Source organism: Callorhinus ursinus, unplaced genomic scaffold (genome assembly GCF_003265705.2).
Source record: "Callorhinus ursinus isolate GAN/ISIS: 27379988/994484 unplaced genomic scaffold, GSC_fseal_2.0 scaffold10, whole genome shotgun sequence".
Classification (NCBI taxonomy): domain Eukaryota; kingdom Metazoa; phylum Chordata; class Mammalia; order Carnivora; family Otariidae; genus Callorhinus; species Callorhinus ursinus.
In genome coordinates, this window is record NW_027397072.1 from 47,460,281 (window position 1) to 47,472,963 (window position 12,683).

The following is a 12,683-nucleotide window of genomic DNA, read 5'->3' on the forward strand; positions in this document are numbered from 1 at the left end:
ATATTTGTTATTCACAATGCAAATCAGAGAATAGACTAAAGAAAAAGAAATCAAAACTCTTGCATATGAAATGAATTTTAAAAATGACATAGTCACATGGTATTGATGAATCACTAAACTCTACCCTGAACCTAATAATACACTATATGTTAACTAACTTTAAATCAAAAAATGACATAGCCACAGATATGAAGGAAATTAAATAATTGTAAATTCGATTTTACGGTGATAGACATTGGGGAAGGTAGGTGCTATGGTGAGTGCTGTGAATTGTATAAGACTGTTGAATCACAGACCTGTACCTCTGAAACAAATAATATATTAGACGTTAAAAAAAAAAGATGGCAGGAAGGGAAGAATGAAGGGGAGGAAATCGGAGGAGGAGACGAACCATAAGAGACTATGGACTCTGAGAAAAAAACTGAGGGTTCTAGAGGGGAAGGGGCTGGGGGGATGAGTTAGCCTGGTGATGAGTATTAAAGAGGGCATGTTCTGCACGGAGCACTGGGTGTTATATGCAAACAATGAATCATGGAACACTACATCAAAAACTAATGATGTAATGTATGGTGATTAACATAACATAAAAAAATACTAAAAAATAGTTAACATAAAAAATATAATAGATGGTGTTTAGAGGGAAATATTAGAGGGAAATATTAACTAAGATAAACAACAAAAACAAAATAGAAAACATGACTAGAGTAGAAACTTGAAAAAAAAAAAAAGGATTTACTGGTACCTAAGAATGCAACCACTGAAAGGTAGTTTTATGAATAAATATATTCCACCTTTACTCTGTAAAGTATTACTGACCAGAAGTAAAACCTGGAAACTTCATATTTTTTCAAAAACTCTATCATAACCTTATTCCAAAATATTCCAAAAATAGTATACTAAAATTAAAACTACAGACACTACAGAATATTCCTCAGTTGTGGGTATAGATTTTAAAAAGAACCTAATAAACAAAAACGTGAATGCAACAGTTTCAACTATGTGGTTAGAGAATAAAGTGCCATGACTAAGTGTTTTATTCTGTGGATGAATAAATGATTCAAAAGTATTCAATATATTAACATAAATAAGATAAAAAACAAAAACCACACAATCATGAAAATCCTTAAAGAACTGTGAATAGAAGTACACCTTTTTAATATTAAAAAACTCTATTTTTAATAATATTTAAACATAGTGGCAAAAGTCTAAAATGTGCTTTAAAATAAAGAAGTAAGTCTTCTATCTATCACCATTATTCTTTTACATATTTTCTAATACTTCTAATCAATATATAAAGAAAAAATGGTTGAAATAGGAACTATGAATATTGGGAAATAAATGACAAAATTTATCCTTATTTGCAGGTGTTAAAATTAGTTACTTGAAAAACTTACTTTCAACTTAAAAATCCCAAATTAACAAGGAAATTCAGTAATATAATTAAATAAGTAAACAGACATTAATTGTCCTTTATCAAAATAATCTGAAAGATAATCATAAGAGAAATATATACCATTTACATTAGAAAAAATACAACGTATCTGGCAAAAGCTTATCATGAAACATGCAAGATAGGAAACACATATTGCTAAATTCACATGTTTCCAACATATATAAATCTCTTACAAATCAATAAATATAACAACTATTCCCAAGGAAAATGGGTCAAGGTCTTAAATAAGCAAAGCAGAAGAAATAGATATAAAGACGTGTTCAGAGGCGCCTGGGTGGCTCAGTTGGTTAAGCATCTGCCTTCAGCTCAGGTCATGATCTCAGGGTCCTGGGATCAGGTCCTGCACTGGGCTCCTTGCTCAGTGGGTACTCTGCTTCTCTCTCTGCCTGTTGCTCCCCCCGTTTGGGCTCTCTCTCTGTTAAATAAATAAAATCTTAAAAAAACACAAAGATGTGGGCGCCTGGGTGGCTCAGTTGGTTAAGCGACTGCCTTCGGCTCAGGTCATGATCCTGGAGTCCCAGGATCGAGTTCCACATAGGGCTCCCTGCTCGGCAGGGAGTCTGCTTCTCCCTCTGACCCTCTTCCCTCTCGTGCTCTCTATCTCTCATTCTCTCTCTCTCGAATAAATAAATAAAACCTTTAAAAAAAAACACAAAGATGTGCAATATCAATAATGCTACAAAATAAATGAAAATATTTTTGATTGGCAAAGGTTAAAAACTATATGATGATAACCTGTGTCTTCTATGGTAAGGAAATTGGGCCCTGTGAGATCAGAGATTTTTACTTGGTAAATCTAAGTTAGTATGATATTTCTGAATGACATTATCTCTAAACATTTTACAATGGTTTTGGAATTTTATGTACCTATTTCCTGTTTTACCTCTAAGATTTTATCCTAAGAAAATAATTAAGGGTGGATAAAATTATACTCACAAGAGATTCATCATAACACTATAATTGCTGAAATATCAGAAGCAATCTAACTGAAATAAGTATCAAACTAAGACATATACCTGACATGCAATATTATACCATTTTTGCAGAAGTATATTTATTGATATAAAATAATCATTGTGATACAATAAATGAAAAATGTTTATAAAATATTGGGTATCATGTGTTATATTTTATTATATACAAATACCTAATTAAAAGGATACCTATCATAACTCACTGTTTTTAGTATATGGTGGTGGGGTTATGGACAGTTTCAAACTACACATATGTGACTCTACACACAAACACCCAAATAATGAAGTTTTCATTTTTTTAAATTGGAAATTGTGACTTAATTGTTGTGTGTAATTCTATCAAAGTGATGTATCATTAATTTTCTTTTTTTCACATTTTACTACAGAAATGTGTCAAGACTTGTATCCCTTAAATTTACACAATGTTGCCTATCAATGTTTTCACTTTTTTCAGTTCCTCTTGAGTGTGTATATTACATGTCATTATCCTATTCTATTTCAATTGCCATTTTTCTGTCTCCCTTTCTCTCCCTCTATTTCCCTGTCTTCCCCATGAGTCCTCCTATCTCTGCTGCATTCTTTCCTCTTTCCCTATTTTCAGTTTCTCCTCTTGAATGAGCATATCAGAATTCCATAATGACCCACTCTGTGATGCCATGGCTTGCCTCCAGCTGCCATTAACCATAGGAAAAAGCTATAATTCATTAACCACAAACCCTAGGAGAAAGCTGTAACTCTCAAGTACTAGATTTCAGATTTTTGAAATGCTTGATAGAATTACTTCAAATTGAAAGATTTATACCCTTTTGGGTGTATACTCGTTTCTTGACAAGGAATATGTCCTGTTCCAGCATTTGTTCTTGGCTGTCAAGGACAACATTTTCATTTTTATTTTCAAGAAATCCTTAATGGACTTAAAACAAATAATTGTGAAAATGCTCATAATGATTATTGTATTAACAAATGCTTTGACAAAACGATCATCTCTTTTATTACAGTGGCTAGGCTGTACGTCCATCTATTATCTTACTCCCTGAAGGTTTCCTTTACAAACTCAATACTGATTGAGTCTTATTCTCAGCCTTCAGGAAAAATGTCTCTTTCCAAATGAATCATTGTTAACTAAAGGACACTTTCTTAGACATTTCTTTTTCATCTTATTTCCTGAGTAAAATGTACACATATTATGGATCAATATGAATTTCATATTTTCTGCAAAGATTTGCTACTTTAGATTGTTTCACCGAGTAAAGACGTTTTATGTAGATGAATTTATTACTCAATTCCATCAAGCTTATCAACATCCTATCTTGTTATTTAGTCCAGACATTGTGCAAAATGCATGAGAATGGTCAAAAAAGACAGATAATGTCTAGGGGAAGAATGAGAAAAATTTCTATGTTGGAGAAAAATGAAATAAGCTGGAAAGAGACAATGATATGAGATCAATTAACATTTCACACCACAGTTGTTTTCATATAACAGAGTGTTTCTGTGAATTGAATGACCTTCTAGCATCTTTGTAGCCATTTCATTGCAAAGGCCTCTTCAGAAACACAAAGTTACTATTTAGAGTGATAAGTAAAGAACCTGACACAAGCTCTATCCTTGGGTGCACACATACTCTTTGTAAGGAATTCCATCAATCCATGAATAATGAGAAACTGAAAAATGTATATGCTTAATAATAGGCCTTTAAGAATGAATCATCTTCATAACACTTTTGACAAGTGTGTGGCTCATATTATTTTTATTCTAACACTTCATGGTGAATAGTTTTATACATTATACCCTTTTTAAAAAAAAAATATGTAACATTTGATGTTGTTTCAGGTCACTGAAAACTTGCTAATAGCAGATGAAGTTTGAGTATGTGTTTTCTAATTCCAAGTCAATGTTTTTTGCCCTGAGCCAGCAGCCTTCTAAGACACTGGCATCAAGTCCTTTTTACTCAAATATATGAACATGGGTCATTTATGGGCAGTTTGTATCATCTATACTCTCTCAAAGACTTACATAAACACTGTTGAGAGATGTCTAAAGTTCTACCTGGTCATATTCTCAAGCTTGCATGCCAACAACACAGATTATTTTCCATTATGAAAATATTACTGCAATGATACATGTAAGTGTAAAACATAAGGCAAATATCAAGTGTATGCATAAACCCTATTGGACTGGGACAGTTGTATGTCTACTTTATCTGTGATGATTTTCTTCCTTGAACAACAATCTCTGAATCAAATCTGGTATGATCAGTAGGGTTGTAGGTTTTATCTTCTTAAAAAATATATGGCTATTCAGAGAATAAGGTTATATCCTTTTAAGTTAGCTAACTATGTAACAGAAACTTCATGACTCCTTCCACCTTGGCCTACAGAAAGAGGTAAAAATATAGAATGTATATGGCAAAAGAGGTACTGATCTTTGTCACATAATTTTTAAGTAAGTATTTCCACGTTGATATTCCCTGTAGTGAAATAAAACCATAAACAGAGTGGGAAGAAACTTAGAAGCATCAAGTCAGTTCTTTCTTTGCCTGCTTGAATCCTGTGTACAAAATCCCAAACAAATCCCTACCTAGACCTGCTATTAAAACTTCCAGCAATGATTAACTCATTGATTTCATTAGGTAGCTCATTCCAGTTATGTATAGCATTTATTGCTGATATTTCTGCCTACTACTGAGCTGGAAAAAAAAAATACCTCCTTATAAATTCAACCTAGAGCTTAAGACATAGCTCATACAGTAGGACTTTAAGTCTCTGAGGACACTTTTTTGGGTATCTTTTGAATCTCCAACTTTATTATTATATTTGAGCCAGATCTGTTAAGGGTAACTCACTACTATCTTAATCTTCTCTTTACAGAGTAAAGTTATTTTTAATAAGATCTTAACTGCATATTTTCATTAACCTTGTATAAAGATCTATCTAAAGGAAAGAGATGTATGAATTAATTCTATCATCGAATGTTTCCATTAGCCACATTATTATTATTGTTAACACTCTGAGCCTTAGGTAAATGTTTTTACTTAAAATTTTAGAAAGTTATAAACATATTTATTTAATGTTCCATTATAGCCACATCATCACTATGATTTTAAGAGAGAACAATACTTCGTTTTATTTCCATTTGATAACCCATACCAGAATATTCTTTGACAAGTTGCTACATGTTAAGCAGTTGACTGTGTATGATCTTAGAGACAGATATACCCGTGTTTGTCTCAATTTTATTTGTTCTTATCTAACGAATTTAGCCTAGCATTTTAAACCAGGAGCCTTATTTTGTTTCCATATGTGATATGAAGATTATAAAAACAACATTATAGTGTAATCATGAGGATATAAAACACATGAAAATGCTTGGCATTTGTTGGTTTAAAGTAAAAACTAATTTCCTCTCTTCCCTTTCTCTCTTTTAATAAAGATAGCCTGCTAGATATCCCAAATCAATCCAAGTTTTGCTATTTTTCTGTTTGTTCTTTCCTTTTTCATTAAAAAAACATACATTCAGTCTTCCAAATAAGCACATACTTCTTCTCTCTAACATTCTTGCCCAAGATGGTTTCTCTAAGAAGACTATTTTTGTTCTCAGTAAATTTGTAAAACTCCATTAGGCAATTTGCTGACACAGCTTAATAAGAAGATAAGAAGATCTGCTAAGCATACTCTCATCATACAATAAGAGACATCCCATGAGGTTGAATCACGTGCTGCTCTGCCCCAGGTGTAATTGGGGTGGGCTAAGCACTGAACTGAGAGTGTGTTGTCTGAATGGCAATTCTACCATGCCATGCAAACCCGGGAAGTAACTTCACTTCTCTCCATTTCAGTTCCTTATAAGTAGGTGGAAATAAGACCTGTCACTCAGTACTGCTGTCAAGATTAAATAAGATGTTGAATGTAAGAACTCCTGGCTTTCACATTTTCATTAAATTGGATTCCTACATTTAGAGAATGGCCACATAATGCTGAAACATTTGATGGATTTCCTTTAAATCTTAAAACATTTGAATCATTAGCGAATTAGTGAATGGATAAAATACTCTATCCAATAAGAGCTCCCATTATGATAAAATAATATTATATAATTGAGAAAAGCAGCCTATCACCTTTCCTGGATGCAATTTTTGTATGATAGTTTATCAGTGGTGGGATTATAAATATTTGAAACCCAGGAAAATACCAAATCTATCATTTATGTGTAATAAAAATACTTTATGGATGTTTCACCTTTTGATTTATCTCAGTTGCAAAAAATGCCATGTTTGACTGCTATTCAGAATCCTAATTTCTCTGGACAACAATGTCATCAACAAACATTACCAAGCTTAGATAAAATAATCTTTTATAATTTTAATGAAATTTGGTTGAAAGGTAAATGAAATAATTCAACATATATTAATGAGCTGAGAAGCTGTGGAATTTGATTGACAGATTAAAATTACATTAACCTTGACCCATCAAATTTATTAGTTTATTATAGAAAAAGTCACTCCTAGTCCCTGGAAATAGACCTAATTAAGAGACACCAAGAAATAGTAAGAATTCAAATGGACATGCTAAAATTTCAGAAACTCTTTCCAAATGCACCAGGGAAATCTACCAATTTGGGGCTAGCTGATGTATAACTTAATAGAATATTTTAAAACTAGGGCAATTTGATTCTAGATAAGTATTCAATGAAAAATAAAATGGTTGTGCATAATGAAACTTAGAGTGCAAGGCCAGATAAAACTTAAAATAGGAAAAGTTCACTAATGGACCCAAATCTCATCCAGGAACTGTCTCCTAGTGTTATCCCTAGGGCCCCTACTATAGCCACTGGTCTTATGAGGCCTCCTTCATGGCTATCATCTTCCATCTCTATCCCCAAATTCTAAACTTTCCATATTCCCCTAGGTCATCGCAATCCACATGCCTCAGGTTCTTTTCTCCCAGAGCTCTGGTTAATGAGAGGTGATATGATACACAAATTCTTATTAAAGCATTACTATGAATAGTTGCTAAAAATACATTACGCTGCCTCAAATCTGACTGGATAGAGACTGGCCAATTAAAAAAAAAAAGTAGTTATTTAATTTTAAGAAAGGTTGATTAAAAAAGGAGGAACATAAATAACCCCTGGCAGGTAGAGACAGGAGTAGTTGGGTGTAGCCCCAGTGATCAGGTTGCTGTAGAAAATGGACTGCATATTTTTTAAAAGATTTGGAAATTGACCATTATTTTTGTATGTTAAATAGAGGACAATTAAGTTAGTTTCCATAATGTTACTTTCCTTTAGATAAAAGTCACACTTTTACAGCTTTTCTATGTGCTTTGACCAAAAGAAAATCTAAAAATTCTTCACATTACAGAAGAGACCATGTGTGTGCACGGATGAGCACGTGCACATGCACACATGTATGTGTCAGGTATGAAAAAGAAGGCAGACAGTCTGGGGAATTTTTCTTTAACTGTTCTTTTCAGTAGGCATACTAATGGTTCCCCAAAGAAGTCTATGTCCTAATTCCTGGAGCCTATGAATATTTAGGCTACATGACAGAGGGGAATTCAGGTTACATTTGGAATTCAGGTTGCTAATTATCGGACCCGAAAATGGAGAGATTATTCTGGATTATCCAGATGGACCCAATAAGATCAAAATGCTCCTTAGAAGCAGAAGAAGGAAGAAGAAAAAAGTAAGAGGGCGATGTGAGTGTCGAGAAATGAAGAGATGTAATGTTACTGGCTTTGAATGTTGGGAAAGGGAATCATGAGCCAGGGAATGCAAGGAATGTGAGCGGCTTCTAGAGCCTGGAGAAGGCAAGGAAATTCAGTCTACCCTAGAGCTTCCAAGAAGGAACCCAGCCTTGCTTACATCTAGATTTTAGCTAAGACCCATGCCAGACTTTTGAACTACAAAACAGTTAAGAATAGATTTGTGTTGTTTTAAACCACCAAATTTGTGGTAATTTGTTACCACAGCAATAAAAAAGAATTATTTGATTCCACAGAAGGTACTCTTCCTATATATATGGTGCCACTCCTAGAAAAAGGGAAGGGAAGAAAAGGAAAGGAAAGGAAAGGGGAAAGGGAAAGGGAAAGGAAAGGGGAAGGAAAAAAAAGTTAGAAAATGCCTGGATTAGTTGTATTTTTAGGTCTCTCACAATTCTGAAATTCAGTTCTAATTAACATCTGCTAATATATGTTTCAATTCAATAGTGTTAATTGAATGTCATGGGATTTAGTATTGCGTTGTTTTTATTTAACATGTTGTGAACACTTCCGTGATATTAAATGTGCTTTGTAAAGAAGATTAATTCCTATATGATATCCTATCAATGGAGATGCCACAATTTTTAATCATTACCTTGATTTTGTAAATACAAAATATTCCAGTTTTTCATTGTTTTAAATTATGCTGAAATAAACATCCTTGTACATAAATCTTTGACTAGCACTCCTTATTTCAGTTGCATAATTTGCTAGAAGTGCACTTATTCATTTATTCAAGAAATATTTGGGGGACAGAGTGGCCAACAGCCTGCAGAGCAACATACCTAAGTTTTATTGTGACTACTACAACGCGTACCTCACCCATGACACTCCATCTGTGAGAAAGACACACTGCAGTGGTAGGAAACACAAAGGGAGTGTGAAAGACTACTATCAGAAATGGATGGAAAAGCAGGCTCAGAGCCTGATTGACAAAACAACCACTGCATTTCAACAAGGAAAGATACCTCCTACTCCATTCTCTGCTCCTTCTCCTGCAGAGGCAATGACCCCACCTCCCCCCAGTCTCCCGGGTCCTCCTCGCCCTGGCATGATGCCAGCGCCCCATATGGGGGGCCCTCCCATGATGCCAATGATGGGCCCTCCTCCTCCTGGGATGATACCAGTGGGACCTGCTCCTGGATTGAGGCCACCTATGGGAAGCCACATGCCAATGGTGCCTGGGCCCCCAATGATGAGACCTCCTGCCCATCCCATGATGGTGCCCACTCGCCAGGAATGACTCGACCAGACAGATAAGAAGAGACAGGAACCTCTTTATATTCATTTTATGTTACTTGTTCTACTTTACCAAGAGATCATGGTGCTGTGACTCTGGGTGTTTTCTCACAGCAGGACAAGAAAGACTTGCTCCCCCTTCCTATCAAAGCAAGAATAGTTTTTGCCGGGGAGCAGTGGGACAAAAAAAAAAAAAAAGAGCAATTTTCATTTGTATTGTGAAATATGAAAATAAAATTGTCAACTGTTTTAGTTAAAATATTTGTAGAAAGCTGTGATGTACCAGGAGCTATTCTATGATTTGGCATACAGGAAAGAATAAAACCAAACCATTGCCCTAGTGGATACATTATAACAAAAAGAATATAAAATATAATATTAGGAATGACTATTGCTTTAAAAATAATTAAACAAGATGAAGAGATAAAGATGATGGCGGAAGTTTTGAGACTTCTGATATGTATTTCTAACTACCTAATACTTGAAAGGAATCCATTTTGACATCTATAAAAAATATATGTGAGTATTCCACACTCCACACTGCTATTGGCATATATCAAGTTATTAAGCAGCATTCATGATCTATTTAGTGTGGACATCATACAAACACATTGTTCTAAGTGCTGGGGACTCAGAAGTGAATAAAGAAATGTTCTAGTTTCTGTATATCTTGCTATCTAGTGGATTACTTTATATTATATTGTTGCTATTATTTCACCCCAGTTTGTCTTTTGCCTCTTAATTTATTCATAATTGTCTTTAATGTTTAGAAGTTTCAAATGCATATGTAATGAAATCTGTTCATATTTTTGGTAACTCCATTTATAGTTTTAACAATTTTCCTATTACTCTTTTCTTCCTTCCTTCCCTTCTACCTACCCTGCCTTCCTTTTTTCTTCAGCCTGCCAGGCATGAACTCATCCTAGGTGCTTTGCCCTAGCTATTTCCTTCTTGTGGAAAAATCTTTTGCCAGGAATCTTTAGGGTTGATTCCTCATTTACCTCAAGTCTCCGTTCAAATATCACCTTCCTAAGACTTACATGGCCAGTCTATTTACAATTCTGTGCTTCTCAATAGTACTCATCATCTACCATTATAAAATATAGTGTATGTAGATTTGTTGTTTACTTGTCTTTCTCCCCTTCCCTGGAGTGTAAGCTAGCTCCCTGACGGCAGGTATTTCTGAGTTTTCTTCACCTCTGTATCCCCAGCATTTCTCTATATATTTGTTGAATATTTTTAAGTTCTTTCCTCTCTTGAGGTGTGTAAAAATTCACCTACATTTCATTTTAATTTTTAGTTACTCCTTTTGGTGTAGAGTTAGTTAAGAGTTCATATTTCTTTTTTTTTAAGATTTTATTTATTTATTTAATTGACACAGAGAGAGAGAGAGAGAGAGACAGCGAGAGAGGGAACACAAGCAGGGGGAGTGGGAGAGGGAGAAGCAGGCTTCCTGCCGAGCAGAGAGAGCCAGATGCGGGTCTTGATCCCTCATGACGTGAGCCGAAGGCAGTCGCTTAACCAATGAGCCCACCCAGGTGCCCCAAGAGTCTCATATTTCTTCAGATGTGGAGTTAACCAATTTTTCAACACCATTTGTTCAGAAACCTTCCTTTCCCTACTGGTTTATAAATGCAACTTAGCCAAAGAGTACATCCTTATATGAACTAGGTCTGTTTCTGGGAAAATCAGTTTTTCAAAATATTTCAAATGCTAAATGAAGGATTAAGCTGAAAGTAAAAATTAATAATTGGTCTACGGTATGTGCAAAAATTACAAGTAATATTATATATATATGGTACCTCTTATAATACATAGTAGTTCTTTTTAGATCTAGTAGACATCTTCCATAAAATTCCATATCTCCAGAACTATTTGCCCAGAAAACTCTACCTGGCTGTGAAAAATAGAAACTAGCACAGATTTCAATAGGGGACATTTATGAAATTATTTTGTACCACCACCCAATACTGTACTGATATTTATGAATGTTTGGAAATTGCCCTTTTCTATAGTAGTAAAAATTTGACTTGCCACATGCAAGGGGAAATTACTGTCATCTTATGTCAAATATAGCTATATAATCTACTGATTTACAAAAATTTGTTAGTCAACACACTCCATTTAAAATGTCTAGGAGTGCCTGGGTGGCTCAGTTGGTTAAGCATCTGACTCTTAATTTCGTCTCCAGTCATGATCTCAGAACTGTAGGATCGAGCCTCGGGTTGGGCGCCATGCTGGGCGTGAAGCCTGCTTAAGATTCTCTCTCGTTCCCTCTGCCCCTCTCCCCCAAAAATAAGAAATAAAATGTCTAATTGTTAGGATATTAAGAAAAGAAAACAATTTTGCTGAGGCATTCCTATATATTTAAAATTAAACTCACAGTCACTGTCTAATAAGTATGTATTCTATATTTATACATCATTAAGCAGAAACAACCAAGAGTATAACATGATGCATGTCGAGTCTCAGGATACATTCTTTAGAATACACAGGAAAATTCATTTATAAGAGAAGAGACCTGTATGAAGCTATCACATTTCTTTTGGCTAAATTTTCTGGCAATGGAGGGAGTTTACTCATTCACTTGTGACCTCCCCTTCTTCATTCCATTTCTAAAGAAAAAGTCTGAAAGAGGACTGGACAAAGGAACAAATCTGGACCATCTTGTTAGGGGTTGGAGTTGACATTTGGAAAAATGAAGAGAATAAAATATTTTTTTCTTTATAAAGTCTTCCCTGTTTCGATTGTCTTCCCTTTTGATGGCTTAATTCTACTGATAAAAAAAGTCCATATTGTTGTTCCTTTCTTTACAGATTGAATGCCATTACTGTTACTAGTTGTCCCTGCAGGAATAGAAGTGGGGCTCAAAGACAAGCGTCCACAGAACAGATGATTAGCCTAAACCTGTGCAGTGGGAACTAACACAGAACACGCCCAGGTCACTGAAGGAAACAGCACCCGGGAGGGGGCTACCTGGGCTAATCACATAACCTCGCTTGTGTTTAAGAAAATAGTGCGTGTCCTGGGGCTCCTGGGTGGCTCAGTCCTTAAGCGTCTGCCTTTGCCTTGGTTCAGGTCATGATCCCAGGGTCCTGGGATGGAGCCTCGGCATCAGGCTCACTGCTCTGTCGGGAAGCCTGCTTCTGCCTCTCCCACTCCCCCTGCTTGTGTTCCCTCTCTCGCTGCCTCTCCCTGTCAAATAAAAAAGAAAGAAAGAAAGAAAGAAAGAAAGAAAGAAAGAAAGAAAGAAAG

The 12,683-nt window shown here is 35.1% G+C and overlaps 1 protein-coding gene and 1 pseudogene across 2 annotated transcripts in view; both read left to right on the forward strand.

The window, feature by feature from the left end:
• Positions 1-12,683, forward strand: part of LRRTM4 (leucine rich repeat transmembrane neuronal 4) — a 729,583-nt gene that overhangs the window by 590,273 nt on the left and 126,627 nt on the right. The window lies entirely within an intron of this gene.
• Positions 8,031-9,449, forward strand: LOC112821309 (U1 small nuclear ribonucleoprotein C-like; annotated as a pseudogene).